This window comes from Chiloscyllium plagiosum, chromosome 1 (genome assembly GCF_004010195.1).
Source record: "Chiloscyllium plagiosum isolate BGI_BamShark_2017 chromosome 1, ASM401019v2, whole genome shotgun sequence".
Classification (NCBI taxonomy): Eukaryota; Metazoa; Chordata; class Chondrichthyes; order Orectolobiformes; family Hemiscylliidae; genus Chiloscyllium; species Chiloscyllium plagiosum.
Window position 1 is genome coordinate 116,059,864 of NC_057710.1, and position 22,596 is coordinate 116,082,459.

At 40.3% G+C, this 22,596-nt stretch overlaps 1 protein-coding gene and 1 long non-coding RNA gene across 2 annotated transcripts in view; one reads left to right on the forward strand and one right to left on the reverse strand.

Moving 5' to 3' along the window:
* nkx3-2 (NK3 homeobox 2) overlaps positions 1–22,596 on the forward strand; it is a 54,608-nt gene that overhangs the window by 29,255 nt on the left and 2,757 nt on the right. The gene's annotated exons all lie outside the window — the stretch shown is intronic.
* On the reverse strand, positions 183–22,493 carry LOC122552156. The gene is made up of 3 exons (XR_006312318.1): positions 22,482–22,493; positions 15,893–15,895; positions 183–667 (listed from the first exon to the last, which is right to left on the reverse strand). It is a non-coding gene; the product is annotated as an uncharacterized LOC122552156 (long non-coding RNA).

The window sequence follows — 22,596 nt, forward strand, 5'->3', positions numbered from 1 at the left end:
GAAATATTAAATCTCAGAATAAAGGGTAGTACGTTAAAGCCAGAGATGAGAAGGGAAACAGAAAATCCGGGGACCTGTCCCAGTACATAGAGGAACAAGGTGTAATTCTGGTGTTTGGAGTGGGAGAGGGGGTATGGGAGGACAGTTGAAGGGGAAGTTCGGTCAGAGCCTTAAAGTTATAGAGATCCATGACACAGATATAAGTCCTTTGGCCCATTGAGTCTGTGCTAATCAAAAATATGCACCTAACTGTTCTTCCCATTTTCCATGAATTGCCCATAGCCTTGCTTATTTTGGCGTCACTAGTGCAAGTATATAGTTCTTGAGTGTTATGAGGATTTCTGCCTCTACTACCTTTACAAGTTTCAGATTCCCACTACCCTCTCGATAATAAACATTTTTCTCACATCCCCTCTCAACCTCCTGCCCTTACCTTAAATCTATCCCCTTGGTCATTGATCCAACCATCAAATGGAAAAGTTTCTTCGGCCTAACCTATTTATGCCCTTCATAATTGTATACATCTCAATCATGCTCCCCTCTCAGTTTCCTCTGCTCTAAGACAAAACAACAGCAGACAGGGACTTGAAGCCTGGACTCTCAGATTGAAAATTGAATGCTCTACCAGCTGAGCTACCCAGGCTCTATAAATATCATGACACAATTGCTACATCATAAGAACCCCTAAATTCTACCACCTGCTATGCTGGGATTTGAACCTATACCCCCAGAGAATCAGCCTAAGCAGCTGGATTATTAGCGAATGACTGCACAGAGCTCCCCAGGTTCAACATAATGGGTCTCCACATTGGAGAGATGGGCCAAATGGGCTGGTGACAGAGTACAAGGTAATCAGGGACATGGAAGTTTTTTTTGGTATGCAAGGTCCAGTGCTGACAGTTTCCATCGTGATCTGCTTTAACAGCAGTCACGTTTTGTTTTCTAGATGTGAAGGGCTACAAGAAAATAGCTGGACAATGCCCAGGGTGGTCTGGGTAAATGTGAGCGTGATGGCTGACAGTGTAGGATCCACATTTGCTGGGTGCCTTGACATTGCACCAACAAAAATATGACGATGCTGTTTGCAAAGTGCAGCTGCATTGGATTTTCCATCATTGCTGCAACCATTTCATATGCATTCAGATTGTGGTACTTAAGGATCAGCTGCTGATCAAAGGCGATTTGTTACACATCATTGGTGCTTGCAAACTGAATATAAGCCCCCTCAAAATATTGAAGTTATCAGTACTGGCTGAAGTGAACCACTTTTAGTTCCACCCTGAAGGGCCCTGTGTGAGCCACACAAGTTTCAATCCACCTCCATCATGTAAGTGTCACTGATGCCTGAGAAATGCAGTGTGAGTGAGGTTCAGTGATTAAAGTGGGTGCATGGTGCAGGTTTGCCCATTTTTGCTGGCATGTGGTAGCTATTCAACTGGCATGGCACCATCACCAAGCTACTGCACCTTCTGTAGCAGAATGTGGATGTCCAATAGAGATATGTCCCCCATTACATCTCACTGTGTAGGGAAGTGTGCACAGCCCTCACCTGCGTGATTCACTCCCAAAGAATGCCCTGAGATTTAAGAATAACTTTAACTCATTCTGCGCCTAATGTGGGCCCTTTCCATCGAGAGTGATAGCCGCTGCTGCTGATGGGATGTTAATTGCTATGGCAGCCTACATAAGAAAGCGAAGTTGGAGTCAGGTGGACCACATCTTAATTTTCTGGCCATTAGCGCAGCACTAAGTCAATGGTGACAGAACTGGGCCAGATACTGGAGTAGGGCCTGAAGGCTGCAGGAATGGGAGACTATCCCCTCCCGATGGCTGCCAAGGTGACAGCTCCTTTAAACCTTTATGTCACTGACTCCTTCCAGGGACTGAGGGGTGACCGGTGTGGAATCTCTCAGTCATGCATTTACTCATCATCAGTCCAGTGCCCATTATCATTGACCAATTAGTTTCCTGATGACAGCATCACTTCTGCAGTTAGGGCAGTAGGATTTAGAAACATAACTTGCTTCCTCCAGGTGCTGGGTATCATTGACTGCAGACACGTGACACTGACATGACCATTTCACAATGCTGTGGGATTCATCTATAGGAAGGGCTTGCATTGATCAATAATCAGATAATTTGTGATTACCATTACCACTTCCTGGAGCACTCTCATCCAGAGTGAAGGTTTAGTTGAGTAGAAGGTTGCTAAACACACAGTTCCACTACTTGAAACTATCTTGGTTTAGTCTTGGTTGGTTGAATGAAGAGGTCCTCCATTAGAGTATGGACAGAGTCTGCTGTGTGGTTCTGTGCTCTATACAATGTAAGCAGAAAAGGGGGTAAGACAACTCGGACTTAGCCAAAAAAATAAACTTTACTCTATGGCATCATGTTGGTGCATGATCCTCAGGACTTCACTGGTCCAGCATCAGGTTTATCAGCTTCTTTAAGTGAAAACTTCAGTCTTCAAAGGAAAATGTTGAAAGTTTTGGAAGTAAAACTTTCTACTTGATAAACAAAAAGTCTTGGCTAGCAATATGCACTAATTTTGCATAATGTGTCAGTTTTAGAAGAAGGAACTCCTGGCTTGTCAGTATAAATCAGAGCCCCAAAGATCCATATGACAGCACATTCAGTCATAGAGTCATAGAGATGCACAGCATAGAAACAGAGCCTTCAGTCCAGTTCGTCCATGCCAACTAGATATCCTAACCTAGTCTAGTCCCATTTGCCAGCACTTGGCCCATACGCCTCTAAATCCTTCCTAATCATAAACAAATCCAGATGCCTTTTGTAATTGTACCAGCCTCCACCACTTTCTCTGGCAGCTCATTCCATACATGCAACACCCCTGCATGAAAATGTCACCTGTTTGGTCCCTTTGAAATCTTCCCCCTCTGACCCTAAACCTATGCCCTCTAGTTCTGGACTCCCCCAACAATCTGTGCCCGTCATGATTTTGTAAACCTATAATGTCACCCTTCAGTCTCCAATGCTCCTCGGATGCTGCCTGAACTGCTGTGCTTTTCCAGCACCACACTCTCAACTCTGATCTCCAGCATCTGAAGTCCTCACTTTCTCCTTACCATTAAGTGTAAAAGTCCTGCCCTGATTTGCCTTTCCGAAATGCACATTAATCTGAAATAAACTCCACCTGCCACTCCTCAACTCATTGGCCCATCTGATCAAGGTACCCTTCTTCGCTGTCCACTACACCTCCAATTTTGGTGTCATCTGCAAGCTTACTAACCATACCTCCTATGTTCACATCCAAATCATTTAGCTAAATGATGAAAAGGAGTGGACCTAGCACCTATTCTTATGGCACACCACAGGTCACAGGCCTCCAGTCTGAAAAGCAACCCTCCACACACCCTCTGCCTTATACCTTCGAGCCAGTTCTGTATCCAAATGGCTAGTTCTCCTGGTATTTCATTTGATCTAACCTTACTAACCAGTCTACCATGAGGAACCTTGTCAAACACCTTACTGAAGTCCATGTAGATCACATCCTTTGCTCTGCCCTCATCAATCCTCTTTGTTACTTCTTCAAAAAACTCAATCAAGTTAGTGAGACATGTTTTTCATACACAAAGATATGTTGACTATCTCTAATCAGTTCTTGCCTTTTCAAATACGTGTAAATCCTGTCCCTCAGGATTCCTTCCAACACCTTGCTCACCCCTGATGTCAAGCTCCCTGGACTATAGTTCCTTGGTTTTTCCTTACTATCTTTCTTAAATTGTGTAATCATGTTAGCTAACCTCCAGTCTTCCGGCACCTCACTTGTGATTATTGATGATATAAGTATCTCAGCAAGGGCCCAGCAATTACTTCCCTAGCTTCCCACAGAGTTCTAACGTACACCTGATCGGGTCCTTTATGCATATTAAGACATTCAGCACCTTCTCCTCTGTAATATGAATATTTTTCAAGATGCCACCATCTATTTCCCCACATTCTAAATCTCCCATGTCCTTCTCCACAGTAAACACTGATGTAAAAAACCTTGCTTAGTGTCTCCCCCATCTCCTGCGGTTCCACAAGCCTGTCTTGCTGAGGTGCTCTATTCTCTCCCTGGTTACCCTTTTGTCCTTAATGTATTTATAAAATCCCTTTGGATTCTCCTTAACCCTATTTGCCAAAGCTATTTCATGTCTTCTTTTTGCCCTCCTGATTTCCCTCTCAAGTATACGCCTACTGCCTTTATACTTTTCTAAGGATTCATTCGATCTCTGCCATATGCTTCCTTCTTTTTCTTTACCAAAGCCTCAATTTCTCTAGTTGCCCAGCATTCCCTACCCCTGCCAGCCTTGCTTTCACCCAGAACATATTGTTCTGGACACTCGTCTCACTTTTGAAGGCTTCCCTTTTTCCAGCATCCCTTTATCTGTGAACATCTGCCTCCAGTCAGCTTTTGAAAGTTCTTGCCTAAAGCCATCAAATTTGGCCTTTCTCCAATTTAGAACTTTAAGTTTTAGAACCAGACCACCCTTTTCCATGACTATTTTAAAGCTAATAGAATTATGGTCGCTGGCACCTCAGTCACCTCCACTGCCTTATTTTCCAAGACTAGGTCGGCTTTTGCATCTTCTTTGTAGGTACATCTACATACTGAATAAGAACATTTTCTTGTACATATTTAATACATTTCTCTTCTTCTTCTTGGAGTAACATCCAAGATGGGTCTTTTCCCTGGAGTGTCAGAGGCTGACGGGTGGCCTTATAGAGGTTTATAAAATCATGAGGGGGGGGTGGATAGGGTAAATAGACAAAACCTTTTCCTTGGGTTGGGGGAGTCCAGGACTAGAGGGCATACATTTAGGGTGAGAGGGGAAAGATTTAAAAGGGACCAAAAGGGGCAATGTTTTCATGCAAAGGGTGGTGTGTGTATGGAATGAGCTGCCAGAGGAAGTGGTGGAGGAGGGTAAAATTACACCATTTAAAAGGTATCTGGATGGGTATAGGAATAGGAAGGGTTTAGCGGGATATGCGCCAAGTGCTGGCAAATGGGGCTAGATTAATTTAGGATATCTGGTCGGCATGGACGAGTTGAACCAAAGAGTCTCTTTCCATGCTGTAAATCCCTATGACTCCATGACTATATAAATGCTCCAGCCTTTTCATTTTGACCTATGGCATTCATGGAGTCAGGGTCTTAATTGTTTTACTATCATCAGGGTTACACCTGGTGTGGCCACATTAATAGCAAGGAAGCTGAGACCTGATGACTAAGCTGGTCTTGTGGTGTTGGTAAGGTCAGTGTTGATACTTGACCAAATGACTGTACCACTTCGAAGTTATAAGTAATAACCACTGCCAGATCTTTAAAGGCCTAATCTGCAATCCCAACCTAACCTCCTAGTGGGCCCCATCAGCTGGGCTAATCGACCAGGTGTAAAGCAAAGTCAGTTCTCACAGAAGACCAACTGCACTGTAACTCCTAACACAAGGAATCCCCAACCTACCTCAAGACATTAAGACAAGAGTGTCAAAGGCTTCAGTCCTAATAATGCGAGTTTGGAATGCTTGCTGCTTGGTCAAACCTTAGTGTATCCATGGTCTTAAATATTTTGACTTATCCTGCCAAAGTCATGACAGAATAATGCCAGAATCAATTTGAATTTGCAGTATTGAATCTGTAGTAAGAAGTAAAGTGGTGAGTTATTCTACTGTGTAATTGAACCAATCAGATGAAGATGCTCTCAGATACACTCTAGCAAATTAAGCTGGCTTAATTGGTTTTAGCCTGAGCAATCATGATACATGTTTCCATGGTTCCTCGTTCCAGAATAACAAATCAAATGTGATCTCTACTTAGCGACCTTTCTTGTAAGTGAATGTTTGTTGAGGAGGATGAGATTAGGAAAGGCTGAATGTCCAACCAATTCACATGAATAATAGACAGGTGGATAAAATAGCAAAGAACGTGAATAATGACATGGGATCAGCAGTTGGTAAACCAGTCAAAGTATCAGGAGGGGCAAAAAAGTTAGGAGAGAAATAACCTCATATACCATGTGCGAGAGAAATATGAAGATTAGATAGGACAGTAGTTAAGATACATTCTTGAATGGGAATATAAAAATTTTATTTAAGTATAAAATAAGTATATTAAAAAATATATTCAGCCCCTATCTACAAACACGCTTGAGTGTTTCCAAATAATTTTTAAAAAACAACTTAACCTTCGTGGTAAAGCTAATCATATTTAAATATAGATCAGGCTGAAGAATAGTTTTAAAGGAATGCATGCAGAATGCTTACTATATTCAGTGTAAACTGATATTCTTGTCTTATTTTGCACAGTGCAGATGAGAGACTTAAAACAAATTCAATCTTTACAGAGTGAGTGAAGGTGGGACCGTAGGCAAAATGTGAGAGAAAAAAAGGCCGTGGAGGTTTGAGTGAATTGAAATTTGTTGTGAGTGAAGAAAATGTGGCTGTTAAGAAGAGCATTAAATTATATGAAGATGTAAAACATAATCTAAGGTTGCAATCCAACAACTGCAATGATCTTAAAATGGAACGTGTACAATATAAATTAGCCACAAGATGGCAATATTTCTACTAGAATTGAAAAAGTTAACCAGCTTTTCCCTTTGCTTTCCTTTTTGTTTTAATGCAATTAAAAATGTTAATAGTCATTTACTAATATTGTATGTACTTACCTTTGCAAAAATAATTCAATATGTTATTGCTTGATTAGTGTTTTTGTGGATAACAGAAACAGTGTCCGCCTTTTCTTTTACTTACTTTGTGTCTCTAATGGAGTTGTATGAAAATACAGCCTAATAAATTAACAACAACTCTCAGCTACTTTATTGACCATTTAGCAAATTTATGTGGAACCGACCAATAAATAATTAACTTTGGTGTTGGCCTAAGTCTCTTGAAAGAAATTCTAGGTCATGTTGTGGCTATACAGGACATAGGGAGTCCACTGCTAGAATACTGCATAAAATTCTGGCCACTATTCTATAAGAAAGATGTTGTTAAAATGAAAGGTGCAGAAAAGGTTTACAAGGATGTTGCCAGGATTGGAGGATTTGAGCTATAGTGAGAGGCAAAATAGTCTGGAGCTTTTTTACCCCTGGAACATTAGAGGTGAAGGGGTGACCTTATCGAGGTTTATAAAATCATAAGGGGCACAGATAAGATAAATAGTCAAGGTCTTTCCTCTAGTTTTGTGGAGTCTAAAATTAGAGGGCATAGGTTTAAGATGAGAGGGGAAAGATTTGAAAGGGACCTAAGGGTTACATTTTCACGCAGATAGTGGTGCATGTATAGAATGAGCTGCCAGAGGAAGTGGTGGAGACTGATAGAGTTGTAACATATAAAAGACATCAGGATTGATATATGAATAGGAGGGGTTTAGAGGGGTATGCTTACAAATGAGTTGAGATCAGTTTAGGATAGCTGGTCGGCGTGTACGAGTTTCCATGCTATATGAGTCTACAACTCTATGCCTCCGTAACTACTGGACCCCACTCTCCATAACCAACATTTAAATGAATGCTGAAGGGAATTTAAAGCTTCAACTCTTGTGAGAACATAAGGATGTTAATGCTATGTTGGCAAATGCCGAAAATGGTCTATGCTTTTAGAAATGTATAAATATCTCTGTTCCAGATTGAAATAAAACAAATATAACATCACAAGGCTGTGAACTATATCATGTATATTGCAATGCCAACAGCTGTTCCTCTGATTTCCTTAAGTATGGCCATTTTTAGTGGTACTAATTAATACAGAATCTGGGTGATGGATCTTTCCAGCCCCATGAAGACAGGGTTGTTGGCAGGCATCCAGGAAATTGTGGGGCTGCTGAGTTAAGATGGCTACCTGTACCATGGAATTGATTATTAAAATCTCAGTGGATGCAGGAATTTATTACCCATGGAGTGCCCCTTCAATGCCCCCTCCAAGAATGCGCAGAAAATGCAGAAGCCATCAGCTCAACTGAAGCTCCTCCCTTACTTCTTCAGAGTTGGAGGCTTCATACAGCTACAGGTTTGAGGGCCACAGCTGTGGTCAAACCCAATCCAATGGCCGAGATCCTGTTTATTCATGGGCTGCTATGTAGGCTAACAAGGGTGCCTCACACTAGGGTATCCTCACTGTTTCCAACTTGCCTCAGCATCACCACCTCCCCCAGCAGAACTACTGAGGCAGTCAGAACTGCTAGTAGTCCAGTGGAGCTCACAGTATCAATGGCCTGTCCACCTTCCTTTTGTGGGAAACCACACCCACAAAATGGCAACAATGAGCACACTGCTGGTTCCAGATTCCCATTTGGTCCACTGGGGTCATGAGCCCACAGCAAAGTCATAGAATCCCTACAGTGTAGAAGCTGGCCATTTGGCCTATTGAGTTCACACTGACCTTCTGAAGAGCATCCCACCCCCTTCCACTGTCTAACCCACCTAGCATACACATCCCTGGACACTATGGATAATTTAGCATGGCCAATCCGCTGAACGTGTGCATCTTTGTACTGTGGGAGGAAACTGGAGCACCCACAGGAAGCCCACACAAATGCATGGAGAATGTGTAAATTCCATGAAAATAGTCACCCTAGGATGGGATCGAGCCCAGGTCCCTGGCACTGTGAGGCAGCAGTGCTAACTACTGTGCCATGCCACCACATGAGTTTTTTTAGGAAACTCATAAAATGAGTGTATCAAAGCTAAATTATTGGTAAAATTTCATGAAGTCAAACCTCAGAAATGCCACTTGTCTGTAGACCCTGTGTAACTACATCTGCATTAAACAAGATTTATATTTAATTTACATGGTTAAACTTCAGTGATTGATGATGTGAGTGCAAATGTAACATTTTCAAAGTACTTATAATTCCTGATCTTCTGACAGTGATATCCTATAAACTGCACAGATGCATGTCAGAATGTTAGATGATATATCTTTCAACATTACACATCAATCAAATACCAATTGTTCTCTTGTACTTGATAAATTCCAGATATATATTATTCATCAGTATTAATGCTCTGACACAATGTGTTCATTCCAATTCAGCTCAACCCTGTGCTATTTTATATTTACATAGCTTGAGTTGTATAGTATTTATGTTATAATTGATGTAATCTATTTGTTGAGCTGTTTGGGGCTTTTGCAAAAAAAAAAGCTATATTTTGGAATAGTATTTGTCATTATACTTCCTTATATTTCTTAATAATTCAGGAACTCCTTAAGCTATCACCAGGTCTACAAATATTCACATTTTAACTTCTCAGTACAACAACACCTTGTAATCCTGTTGTAATGTAATAAACTACCCTAAGCCATTTTGCAAAACATTATAAAGTAAGATGTGACACCTAGCCCCAGAAGGCAATATTAGGCAGTCAACATGGACAAAGTTGATGAGTGAATGAGACTTGGCCAATGTTCCCTTTAAATTGTTCTGTGTTCCACGTATGCCAATTGGCATGCCAATGCCCAGCTTCTGCTTCCAAAGGCTGCTGCTGTGCAGGAACCTCAAAGATTCATGCAGCAGCAGGAAAAATGAGAAGGATGTTGGATTTGGCACCTTTAAGTACATGCACAGCAAGAGTATTGAATGACATTGTTTTGTAGATGGGAGAATGTGAAGGTTGGCCAGGCCTTCATTGGAGTGATCAAGTCTAGGGATCTTGTGGCACAGTGGTAGTATCCCTACCTTTGAGCCAGTAGGATTGGGTTCAAGTCTGACCTGTGCCAGTGGTGTGAAATAACGCTCCTGAGCAGGTTGATTAGCAAATGGACAGAAGCCACAAAACATAAATAATGCTTTTAGAAGCAGGTGACCTGAGACAAGATTGTAATTCATTTCAGAGACAGTGTGCACAACAAAAAAAATCTTTCTCTGGTCTTCATTCCTGGAATCAGTTTATCTTAGTTGGCTGGATTGTTGGTTTGCAGAGTAATGTGATACCAACAGCATGAGTTCAATTCCTATCACTGGTTTGAGGTTACGATGCAGGACTCTCCTTCTCAACCTCTTCCCTTGCCTTAGGTCTGGTGGCCCTCAGGTTAAATCGCCACCAGTTGCTTCTCTCTAACGAGAGCAGCCCCTATGGTCTGGTAAGACTATGATGACACAGCAACAGTCTTCATGCCAATTCATTCTCACCTCCCATTTTTTTAAAAGTAGTAATTTATTCAATTGATCATTGATCACCTTTACTACTGGACAATGAGCCAGATCCTGTTCTCAGTTGTTTCACAAATGAGCATCTTTAGCATGAATAAGAGAATGATCAGTGTAACAATCAGAAATGAGGAGAGAGGGCCTTTTTCTTGTCTATAGTCTGAGAAAACGGAGACAAGTTCCAGTGCGTAATGCTATCCTGATTGACAGTTACCAGCTCAGTGTGTACCGTTAATCAAATCTAAGGCTTTCCTTGTGTGCACTGCATAAACTCACAGCACAAAGGGGTATTTATCATGAACAGCCATCAAGAGCTGCAGATTAGGAACCACTCCGTATTTTGCACATGAAATCAAAAAGTCGCAAAGGGCATTTCTGAATGAATTGATATCTCATATGATGAGATATCAATCGTATTATTAAGTAAATGTTATTTGATGACACACATGAAAATATTAGTTGAATTATTCTTTAAAATTTTAAAAAAGCATGATCCTGAGCATGGATGAGATTTACTATCCTGCTTGGTTTTCTGAAATGAACTGACTCTGTCCTCAGCCCAGAGACTTAGTGTTACCTCATAAACAGACATGGCTGATTTCAATAGTGACTCATGCAATTGAGTTGAATTTTCAATGCCATTATTCCATGTAGATACTTTTTAAAAACTTTGAATTCTTTGTTTCCTACTGTGTGGAAATAAAATGTGTGTTTCTGGACGGAGTTCTGCACAGTAGGTTGCAATGGGCAGGTTTCATTTCCTTACAGTAATGGATTGAAAATTCAAGCACCATTCAACATTTTATGTTTATAGCATAATAGAGATTCAAATAATAATTTTAGCTCAGTGACTAACCCATTAATGCAGTTATGCATGCAAAACATTGGCCCCATCATAGCTAGCAGAATGTTGCAGGATGGGATTTTCTCATAAGAAGTAGGAGACCAATAAAATAGTTTCACTCATTATGTAATGATGATCATTTTCTAGGAAAATATGCATCATGTATAATATAATAATTTCAATATGTAGCCAGTTTTCATTGAAAGCTTTTATGACAACCTTGTCTATAAGGGCAAGTGCGTTATTGTATGTGTAGTCAAAGATATTATGCTGAAATAGAATCCTCAATGCTCTGAATGTCTCAGGCAAGAATGCCTTGCCTATAATGGATTCGCATTAGTGTCAGACATAGTATATGATGCTGTAATAGACCATAATATGCAATAGCAGATGTAGGCCATTCAGCCCATTGAGTCTGATCCATAATGACACAAGGCAGACATTTTTCTCAAACGTTCACTTCACAATGTCTGTTTAAACATTTCAGATGCTTTGAATCTTTTCCCAATAACTATTTTTGAGAAATATATTCACTAAATTAGACTTTCTGACCAGCTCCAATTTGATTTTTATCTTGATTTTTCCCAAACCAACTATTTCTTTACAGGCAATTGATTTCAAACTTTTTTTTATAAGTTTGTTATGTATTCATTTGGTTTATATGTTAACATGTTTCTTCTGTTGTGATTTGAGGTTTATGATCCAGAGAGGGAGTGAAGACCAGAGGCAGATTTATTCAAAGAGAAGAGGGGGTTGCTAAGAGTAGAGATATTATTATATGCAGTTTTCAAGCAGTTACAGCTGTGGATAAGGCCTGAGTTGTTTAAAAGTCAATAGGAATAAAGTTTTAGAAGTAGATAACGGTGAAGACTTCAGACAGGAATACACCCTATCATGCCGTTGAAGACATGAGTTCAGAGCTGAGTGAACAGATTGTTTTAAAAATCTCATGGATAGACATTAATTGAAGAAAGTAGTATTGAGCGATTGTATGGAAAATTGTGAAATGGAAACAGATTACAGCCATGCTAGCTGAGCAAAAAGATGACACTTCACTGAAATTTGAATGTCTGCAAGGCTATTGCTATGGAAAAACGGATGAATTTTTCCTTCTAATGCTTGTAACGAGATTGTTCCAAAACTGTATATATTTGTAATGAACTATAGTAATATAATTGATGCTTTTCTTTTCCTTTTGCATAATAAACCTTGATTTTCTTTTGTTAAAAGTGAATTTGCAATGTGCTGTGAATATGTTCAATGAGTGACCTTCCTGAAAAAAAAAAGAAAAAGAAAGTTTATGATCTATCAAGCCACTCTGGATCTGACTGATCTAGTATCATCATAGGTGGAATCATAATGCTACCCGAATGAAGATCAATATCATACTCAGTCAGCTCCCAATGTTCATAAAATTTGCCATAATTTTCTGCGTCATGAAGTATATCTTTACACTCTATCAGGACCACTCTTTGATCTAAGAGAACATGCTCGGAATATTTGATCTCAAGGACGTTTGTCTCATTTTGACTCTAATGGTGCTTGGACTGCTTTGGTTGGCTTTTGGAGGGTTGCTTCCATATCCCTCTTCTAATCTGTAGTAATTTATGTTTCATAACTTCCCAACCTAATGTTTTACACATGTAATTTCCAAACGTTAGAAACAGAATTACTGGCATCCTCAACTTGATAAAGAAAATAACGCACCAGGGAAGGAGAAAGAGCAGTAGGTTTAATCATTTGATATTAGCTGAACCCTATTTGATTACAAACCTGAAACTTACTCACAGACGTATAATTGTTTGTTATGTGTAAGACAATTCAAGATGAATTGGCACAGCAGTGTTATTTCCCTTGTGTTGGGTGATTACTGATACCTGCCCTCACTAACATACTCACGAAGAGCTGATAGGTAGTGTACATTCTTATCACATCCAGTGCTCCATATTGGTGTGTCAAGTTGCCAGAAACTGTTGGTCAATCACAGGTTAGTTGCTCTGTGTTTAAGGGCTGCTGGTTGAGACCTTCTCTAGGGGTCCACCCAACGGTGAGAAGTGAAGGCAATTTTTTCTTCTTCTCATGGGGTGGGGCTTGTGGGAAGGAGGACTTGGGGGGGGTGTTGGACATAAGGGCAGGGGGATGGCTTTTTGCCTGTCACCCTTTTGCTTGTCATCCATACATCCAATTGATCAGTGGAATTGTGGATTCAATTGGAGCCACTCCCCAAACTCAGAAGACAAGTCACCCTGGATTCCCAGTCAGGAAACTCACCATCTGTTTTACCTGTCATCTACCTTACTCGACCACTAGGAGGTATTCGGAAGACAGTGAGTTGAGGCTATTAAGTGATGATTAAATGGCCACTTAAAGGGCCTTAATTGTTTGTTAAGAAAATGACCTATGGACCCTCTCATTAAGTGTTTAATTGCAAAAGTGATGACAGGGCTAAGTTTCTTTCCAGGGGCAAGTCACCCAATTAGTTCTCCTTTTTGACATCTTGCTCACCACATCCATTGAGGGAACAATCTGCCAATAGAGTCCAACAGCATAGAAGGAGATAATTTGACCCATCATACATGTGACAGCTGTCCAACTAATTCCACTCATAACCCATAGTCCTGGAGATGTTTCTTTTCAAGTACATATTTAAATACCTTTTGAAAGGTACCCTTGAATTTGTTTTCACCAGCTTTTCTTGCAATATCTTCCAGGTTATAATGATTCACCATGTGAAAAGAAAACTGTATAAAAACCTATTGATTGTTTTTTCAATTACTGAAATATGAATAATCGTGTAAATAATTTCTCCTTATCTATTCTATAAGAATGCCTCATATTTTAGAATGTCTCCATTAAATCTTCCCTTAATCTTTTCTGCTCTCAGAAAAATGGGTGAATGTCTGTGTGGAATTTGCATATTCTCCCTGTGTCTGCATGGATTTCCTCCGGGTGCTCCTGTTTCCTCTCACAATTCAAAGATGTGCAGGTCAGGTGAATTGGCCATGCTAAATTGCCCATAGTGTTAGATGCATTAGTTAAAGGGAAATGGATCGAGGAGGCTTAATCTTCGGAGACTCAGTGTGGACTTGTTGGACCAAATGGTTTTTAGGGAATCTAAAAAAAACAATTCCAGTTCCTCTAGACTCTCTACATAACTGGTCTTTCATCCTTGATATAATTAGTCGTTAGTAAAGTCAGTTGTGACTTAATCCAAGACTTTTCTATCTTATGCTTAAAATTTTGTGATGATTATGTTAAAAATTGAATATGACCAAATTCCTGAGAAGCTGGCATTGTGGAGAAAGGACATTTATTCACCATTATAAAAAGAAAAACATAACAGGCCTTTCATAGGGTATTAGCCTAAAATTATTGCATATCATTATGAATGACTATATATGATGATAAGTTGGGGATACAGCAGCATTTAAAACAAAAAATCTAATATTAAAATTTAAGTGTAAATATCTTTCAGTGCATGAGACACAAGAAAGAGATGAAAGAAAATATGCATTTCAAGAGGGCCATTCAATCCATCATGCTTATTCCTTTCATAAATGGACACTGTAGACTGTTAGCTACGATGTGTCATTTAACATGCTCATTCTAAAGGATGAAAGACTTAAGCTCTAAAGTCTGTGTCTTATGGTCCTGCTCCACAACCACCTGATGAAGAAGCTTATCTCTGTCTACTCTGGCATAGACAGGGTAGATAGAGAAAGCTTTTTCCCAGGGTGAAGGATTCAATAACGAGAGGTCATACTTTCAAGGTGAGAGGTGAAAAGTTTTCGGGGGATATACGTGGCAAGTACTTTACACAGAGGGTGGTAGGTGCCTGGAATGTGTTGCCAGCAGAGGTAGTAGAGGCAGGCATGGTAGATTCATTTGAGATGCGTCTGGACAGATGCATGAGTAGTTGGGGAGCAGAGGAATTCAGATGCTTAGGAGTTGGGCAACAGGCTTAGGCAGTGGATTTGGATCAGTTCAGGCTTGGAGGGCCAAATGGCCTGTTCCTGGGCCGTAAATTTTCATTGTTTTCTTTGTTCAGCGCTCCAAAAGCTAGTGCTTCCAAATAAACCTGTTGGACTATAAACTGGTGTTATGTGATTTTTAACTTCATTTAAAGAGGATCTACTAAATATTTGCTTGGTGAATGATACAATATTAATTGTCAGTCTTTTGTATGCTTTACAGTACATCCACCTCATTGGCTGGTGCAATGATGTCAATAGACACTGTGTATAATTTGCACACATGTATTCCATCCAACCTATCCAATCTATTGAAAAAGCTGAACAACTCCAGGCCAGGTTTCTAAAAGAAAGATCAGTCTCAGTGATATATTTGTCTGCCTTCTAGCAGAATCTAGCCAAACTTCAGTTTATCAATCTAACATTACAACCTGCATCATTTAACTGATTGCTGCTTTCCACAACTGACATTTTATTGAGCTCAATACACAGAGACTCAGTTGTTCTACAAAGCATGAACGTAATGATATATAATCTTTTATTTAATTAGACTTCAAAGATATTAATTACCAACATTAAATGCTTTTGTCAAGCATTTGTTCTGCACATCTACCAGGAATGGTGAGAGGAACATGCTTTTCCAAACTCTAGTCTTGGCTTGAAACTTGTCACTTGTATACTCACATTCTAATTCTGTCAACAGACCTTCAATTAAATCATCTCAATTATACATAGCATAACTGTAACTTTAAAACCGCAAAAATACCCGAGAGATTTGGGGACTATGATGCAAGATGTAAGCAACATGAAACTTTTGTACTGCCTGATCATTTATGTTATGCAGTCAACAGTAATTATGCTGTTGAGTGACTGCTGCCAGAGCAGAGACACATTTTAGAAGAAATTCACATATGTTCAAACTAACTGTAACGAGATAAATCCAGCCTCACCTCTTAAACTTGGATTGGAGCAGGTGTTGAAAGTGGCTTGGTGAAAGTCTTATGTAGAAGAGGAACTGATGTTCAACAGGAGAGGTCCTCAACCACCAAGGGAACAGTAGTCTAAGCAAACACTTCAAAGGCAATAGGGCCAGATAGCAATTCTGTCAATGCCAGCAGCTTGATTCCAAGTGTATGAAAGCCGCACAGCAAGTAGTTTGATGGTATTGCATGACTGGTCAAGGACAATTAATGCATCTTCAAATGCCAGCTTGATGTAACTGCACCTTTAGACTCACACTGCTCAATGAAACATAGCCCCAGCACTCAACTTCAAGCAACCTCACATCAATCACTATTTAAACATAAGTGTCTTTGCAAGTTCTCTGTAACAGCAACTCGTCGAGTTCCCCTTCCAACTTTTTTCCATAGAGCTGCTTCACATAGCTGCTTCATATCCAATTCTAATTTAAAGATCTCAATTGAATCTAATACCGTCACAGTCTCAGGCACTGCATTCCAGGTTCTAACTACTTGCTGAATAAAAATGTCTTTCCTCGTGTTGGTCTTGCTAATTTTGCCAATCACCTCAGTCAGGGTTCTCTGGCTCAGGATATTCTACCAAAATGGAAAGAGTTTCTCCTCATCGACTGTCTCCCAGCCCATTATGACTTTAAATGTGCTGATCACATGTTCTCGATCTTCCCATCTGAGAAGAGAACAGTCTGATTTCTCCATCTTATCCAACCAAAAGAAATACCATATCCCAGCAAACACGCACATTAAACTTGCTTGCACCATCTCAAGTGCTTAAAATGTAATGTCCAGATTGAATGCTTACTCCAGTTGAGGCTAAACCAGTGTTTTATACAGAATTACCATATTTCCTTGTTTTCGTGATCAATATTCTGATTTATAAAGCCCAGTGACCCATATGATTTATTAATCACTTCCGCAACTTGCTCTGCCACCTGCAATAATTTGTTTGCATATACATTGAGGTCCCTCTTTCTTACACCCCTTTTAGAATTGTTAACTTTTTTTTGCTTTGTACCAAAATGAATCACTTCATGCATTATTGCTTTAAATTTGCTATTTGTTCAGGCATTCAACCATTCTGTGTATTCCACCTTGAAATTTATGGTAACACTCCTCACAGTCCCCAATATTTTCAAGTTTTGTTATCCACAAAATTTGAAATTATGCTATGTACAACAAAGCCTAGGTCAATAATACATATCAAGTAAAGCTAGTATTGTAACACAAGCCCTTGAGAATCCCACTACACAAATTTTTGCAGTCTGAAAAGCAATCATTCATAATGAAAGCCTGTTCCCTGTCACTCAGCCAATTTTCCATCTGAGCTGTCATTCTCCATTTCTCCATAGGCTCCATCTCAGTGACAAACCTGTTAAGTGGCACTTTTAATGCCTTTAGAAAATTCATGCACATCATGCCATTACGCTCATCAACCCTCTCTGTAAACTCATCAAGATACTTGATCAAGTTAAAGACAATTTACCTTGAACAAAGTCATGCTGGCATACTTTAATTAATCCACACTTGTTTGTGTGACTGTTAATATTGCCTTAATTCAAAGTTTCTGAAAACTTTCCCACCACTGAGAAGAAAATGACTAGCATGTAGCTGCAGTGCTTATCCTTACATTCTTCCTTCAACAAAGTAAGATTTGCATTTCTCTGGCACCAGTTCCATATCTGAGGAAGATTAGAAGACAATCGCCAGTTGTCTGCAATTGTTTCTTTTACTTTCTTAGATATATATCATCAGGTCCTGGTGACTTTTCAACTTTAAATACTGCAGCCAATCTAATACCACTACTTGTCAATGTTTAGTCCACCCAGTGTCTCAGCTACCTCCTCTTTCACTGTGACTTTGACAGTGTCTTCTTCCTTACTAAAGAAAGATGCAAAATGATCATTTAATCCTTCAACAACACTCTTGCCTCCGTATGTAAATCTCCACATATATAACAATCTATATATCAGTTCCATTCCTCCTTTTATTAGCCAGTTATGAATTATACGGGAAATTGTTGGATTCCTTTTGCAAGACACACACCCAAACCTCACTGATCCACTAGATATTCAACAGGGAATCAGAACAACCAAGCACATTGTACCATATTCACTGACCCACTTCCCTCTCCTTTGCAGGAATGCAGGTGACATGTGCTAACTGATGAAGGACAGACATCTGCACTTCTCACTCTAACTTGCCTCAATTACAGCGGCCACTTCAATTCCAAGGCAATGTGACTCATCCTATTTTGAAGCTGCAATGGTAATGGGTTAAAGAAAAGGTTCAGTGAGCACCAGCTTAGTCAAATGGAAATGTCATGCAAGTAAAAGCAAAATACTGTGAATGCTCAAAATCTGAAGCAGATAGATTGCTGGAGATCATCTGCAGCTCTAGCAGTATCAGTGGAGAGAGAAATGGAGTTAACGTCTCAAATCCAATATGACTCTCCTTCAGAAATGTCACACATACTGTTTTTCATTGAGGTCAAGGTTGGAGATTTGCTACCTGAGGTTCCTGGCTCTTCTGTGTGCCCTCTCACCGTCCATCTCCTCCTTCTTTAATCTGTGTCACATTTCCTTATTCTTTTGCCATACTGTCGTTCAAATGGGATACAAATACAACACACATGACTGGAAGCAAAAGCAAATGAAGTGAAAGGCAATGGCATTATCATATGTCACACTACTCCTGAGAGAATTCAATTTTAGGTAGCAGTATAAACCACCAAAATAGTAACAACCACTATAAATCAATCATCAACTGACCTGATAGTGGTTATTGATTCTTCTAAATGGTACAACAGTTGGACCATGCTGCTGATTATCTTCTCAGTTGCACAAGATCACAAGGTAGTTGTTTAAGTGTTGTAGTTGAGAATGGTAACTTTGGTGTCAGTGTGTTTCATGTTTTGGACTCTAACATGCACCCCCTGTGCCCATACTACCCACATCACCAACAGGACTTTCATCTAGGACAGCACCCCAAGTGTGCACACATGTATCATTCTGATGCTATTTTGAAGTCAAAAAGGTACCCCTCGGCTAAAAATATAATCACTACACAATGAAATGTTAAGGCCCATGGCATTTATAGACCTGAAATTTGTCTCTTGCCTTATTTGTTTTTTGCAATGAAAATCAGATTAAATTAATACCACACTGATTATTCTGTACATCAAATGTCAGTGTTTGCCTGATGTGTTGTAGAATGGAGTCATAGAGCACAGAAGAGGCCCTTTGACCGATTGAGTCTGCATGGGCCCATTTTCACCAGTCCTACTTTCCAGCATTTGGCCCATAATCTGAAATGTTATGTCATTTCAAGTGCTCAGCTAATAATTTTTTAAAGGTTGTGAGGTTTTCTGCCTCTGCTAACTCTCCCAGGCACTGCAGTCCAGATTCCCACTAACATCTGGGTGAATGTTTTCCCCTTCAAATTCCCTCCAAACCTTCACCTTAAAATTATGCCCCCTTGTGATTGACCTTTCAACTATGGGGAGCAACTGCTTGCTATTCACTCTGTCCATGCCCCTTATAATCCAATCCACCTCATTCGGGTCCCCTCTCAGTCTGTCCTGCTCTGAAGAAAACAATGCGAGCCTCTTCAGTCTCTCTTAAGTGACTTGCGACATGCAAATTATCGTTTGTTCTCTTAGTTCAAGCTGCTGGTTTGAGGAAGCCTGGGAGTAGATATTCGGTGCAGATTGAAACACTTGGGGCAATCCTATTCTACGGTTCTCTCACGATTGAAAGGGCCCAATGGCCATTGTTCCTATTTATGATGCTGCTGCTTCGCACCTGATGAAGGAGGAGCACTCTGAAAGCTAGTGCTTCCAATTATACCTGTTGGACTATAACCTGGTGTTGTTTGATTTTTAGCTTCGCAAGTTCACTGAGTTGTCATAAGGGTACCGTTCTGCATAAAGGGCCTGTTTCCAAGTTATCTAAAGTCAGTATGCCCAAAGCATAAAGCTGCGTAGTTGAGTATAAATGACAGACATCCTCATTGAGTATCTATTAAAATATTTGTTTAATTAAATGTTTAGATTATGAGAAAGATATTGCTTTTGCCTTTGAGAATCATGCTGAATTGTGAAAAACTGCTGAGGATTGGCTTAAAGGAAGCGCTTTAGACATTGGAAAGGTCTTCATCGATTTATAATCAGAATTTGTTTTCACTCTCATGAATGAGATTAAAATTACTTTTAAATGTATGTAAGATATGATTTCTGACAAAGCACGTGTGTGAAAGTTAGAGACTCTAGATGGCGTGCGAAAGCAGCTCAAAGACAGCTCGGGTTTTGGGTTTATTAGCTGAGAAATTGGCGAGGACCAAACTATTCTCACCGCGTACCTGCAATCCTGACCCGCGGACGCAGGCTGCACGTCATTCGTTTCTGTGAAAATAAATCAGTACATCTCTCCTGTAGCCGCTGTTCAAGCTTTGGGCTGCACTGTGTTCATCAAAGTAATACATACAGAAAGAAGTTAAAGATCACTCAACACCAGGTTATACGCAACCACCTGATGAAGGAGCACCGCTCCGAAAGCTAGTGCTTCCAATTAAACCTGTTTGGACTATAACCTGGTGTTGTGTGATTTTTAACTTTGTCCACCCCAGTCCAACACCGGCATCTCCACATCATAAATACAGAAAGAAGATGGGTTGCACGTCAATGCGTTAAGTGTTGATTGGGGAACTTTTGTGCAAAACCTTGAAATAGACCTTGTGCTTATAGAAAGTGTACTGAGCATGTGTCTATCTGTAAATGACGGTAGGATGTCTTGTCAGTGTCCCATAGAGGTTTGCAGACTGGGTGAGGACGAGGTGAAGCAACAGTTCAAACACAACCCGGCTCGTTTTCCATGAACTTGGCTGTGGTGGCTTTTTCGTTCCTTCAATAGGACAGGTTAACATACTGTAACATTCGAACTTTCTTGAAGGATTCGATACTGTTTGTAAAGAGAAAGCTGGTTTTTCCAATTCCTGCATTTTATTTTCGCGGGGTTGCAATCATAGCACTGGCATTTGAACAGTTTGACGGTAAAGGTGTTTTGTATTCATGCGAATAATGCTGGTACCATTTTTTTCTGTAGTGTTTTGTCGATGATCGGCAACTTGCGACTTGTCCTGTGATAAAAGTCTCCCTCTCACTGGGGTGACATATCCCCTGCTCCCTAAGCCAATGGCTTCTTTGGTTTGCCATAATGGGAGATTCTGACCGTGGCGCGGACACACAATCCACTCGCTCAAGGGGTCCTTCAGTCACGCCTTTTTACTCCTGCATGTCAGAAACCGGAGTGCTCAGCACTTAAGTGAGCTGTGCGCTTCCGTCTTTCGTTTCATCCTTCCACTTTCTTTTTACACCAGATCAATTTAGATGTTTGCAAATGTAACAGGTGATGAGAGCCGACCTGACAAAGCCTCCCCGGCCTCTTTTTGTCTGAACGCAAGATCCATTCGATGAAGGATTAACAGCAGTTTCAATCACAATTTACACTTGACTCTAATGGCCCACTTTATGCTATTTTCCCTTATCCAAAACTTTTATACTGGCGGCAATTTCAATGTTATCAATAAATACACGAAGATTAATTCAAACAGTCTGGTACATCAAATGTTTCTAGGTAGCCCTATTATATTTACATTTAGCCGGCCCAAATGTGTGTGTATGTGGCTTATAGAGAGGTTGCCGTGAAAAGGTTAAGAGATACTGGGACGAGTTCGGAGAAGCAGGATGGCCGAGTGGGGCTCTCCGCCATTTGACACTCTGCTGCCGATAAATTAGGGACTTGATTGCTGTGCAAACAAACGAACACGTTATAATTTATCACGTTTCTCAGGCCGCCCACTCTCTATTGGTTAGGAGCTGTGAGCTGCACCAGAGGAAGGCTAAACTGCTGAAATGAACACGGACCACCCAGTTCGACTGCCAAAACTCAGGAAGCAAAGCTGCGCCTAAAACGGTTTATCTTACGTGTTAATGTGTTCGTTGTTCGGTTTTTACTCCCTTTCCTGCAGTGGCACAGATGCAAATACCTTGACTATCCCAGCTCTGGAAGGGCTCTTATGACTGGGATTTTTGAGTGTGCCCCCCCCCCCCCACCCCTCATTCCCACCTTCAACTGACAATCTTGTCACAAAAATTGATATGTTTACACACCAGCCTGGAAACACCGACATTGAATTATGTGATTAGGTCAATGGTGTTTTTGTGGAGCGACATTGTTTATTAAGTGTTGTGCTGGAATTTTTGTTTTTTTTTGTTGGAGTTTGTCTCATCAGTGTTAGGCCCTCTTCATATTTACCCAATGGTGCTATTGTGTTACCTGGGTGTTGTTTATTCACTTGTTTATCTACCTGTAGCTGTATCTATCCATCTAATATTTATTTGAAAAATCATGTCTATGTGTATCTGTGATGTGTGTTTATCTAAACAATAGGATATAAACAGCATGTCTAATCTGTGTATATATACCTATGTCAATCTAATATTATCAACAGAGTTGAGGGTATTGCTGGAAAAGCACAGCAGGTCAGACAGCATCCGAGGGGCAGGAAAATCGACGATTCGGGCCGGACCCTTCATCAGGATTCGCCCGAAACATCGATTTTTCTGCCCCTCGTATGCTGCCTGACCTGCTG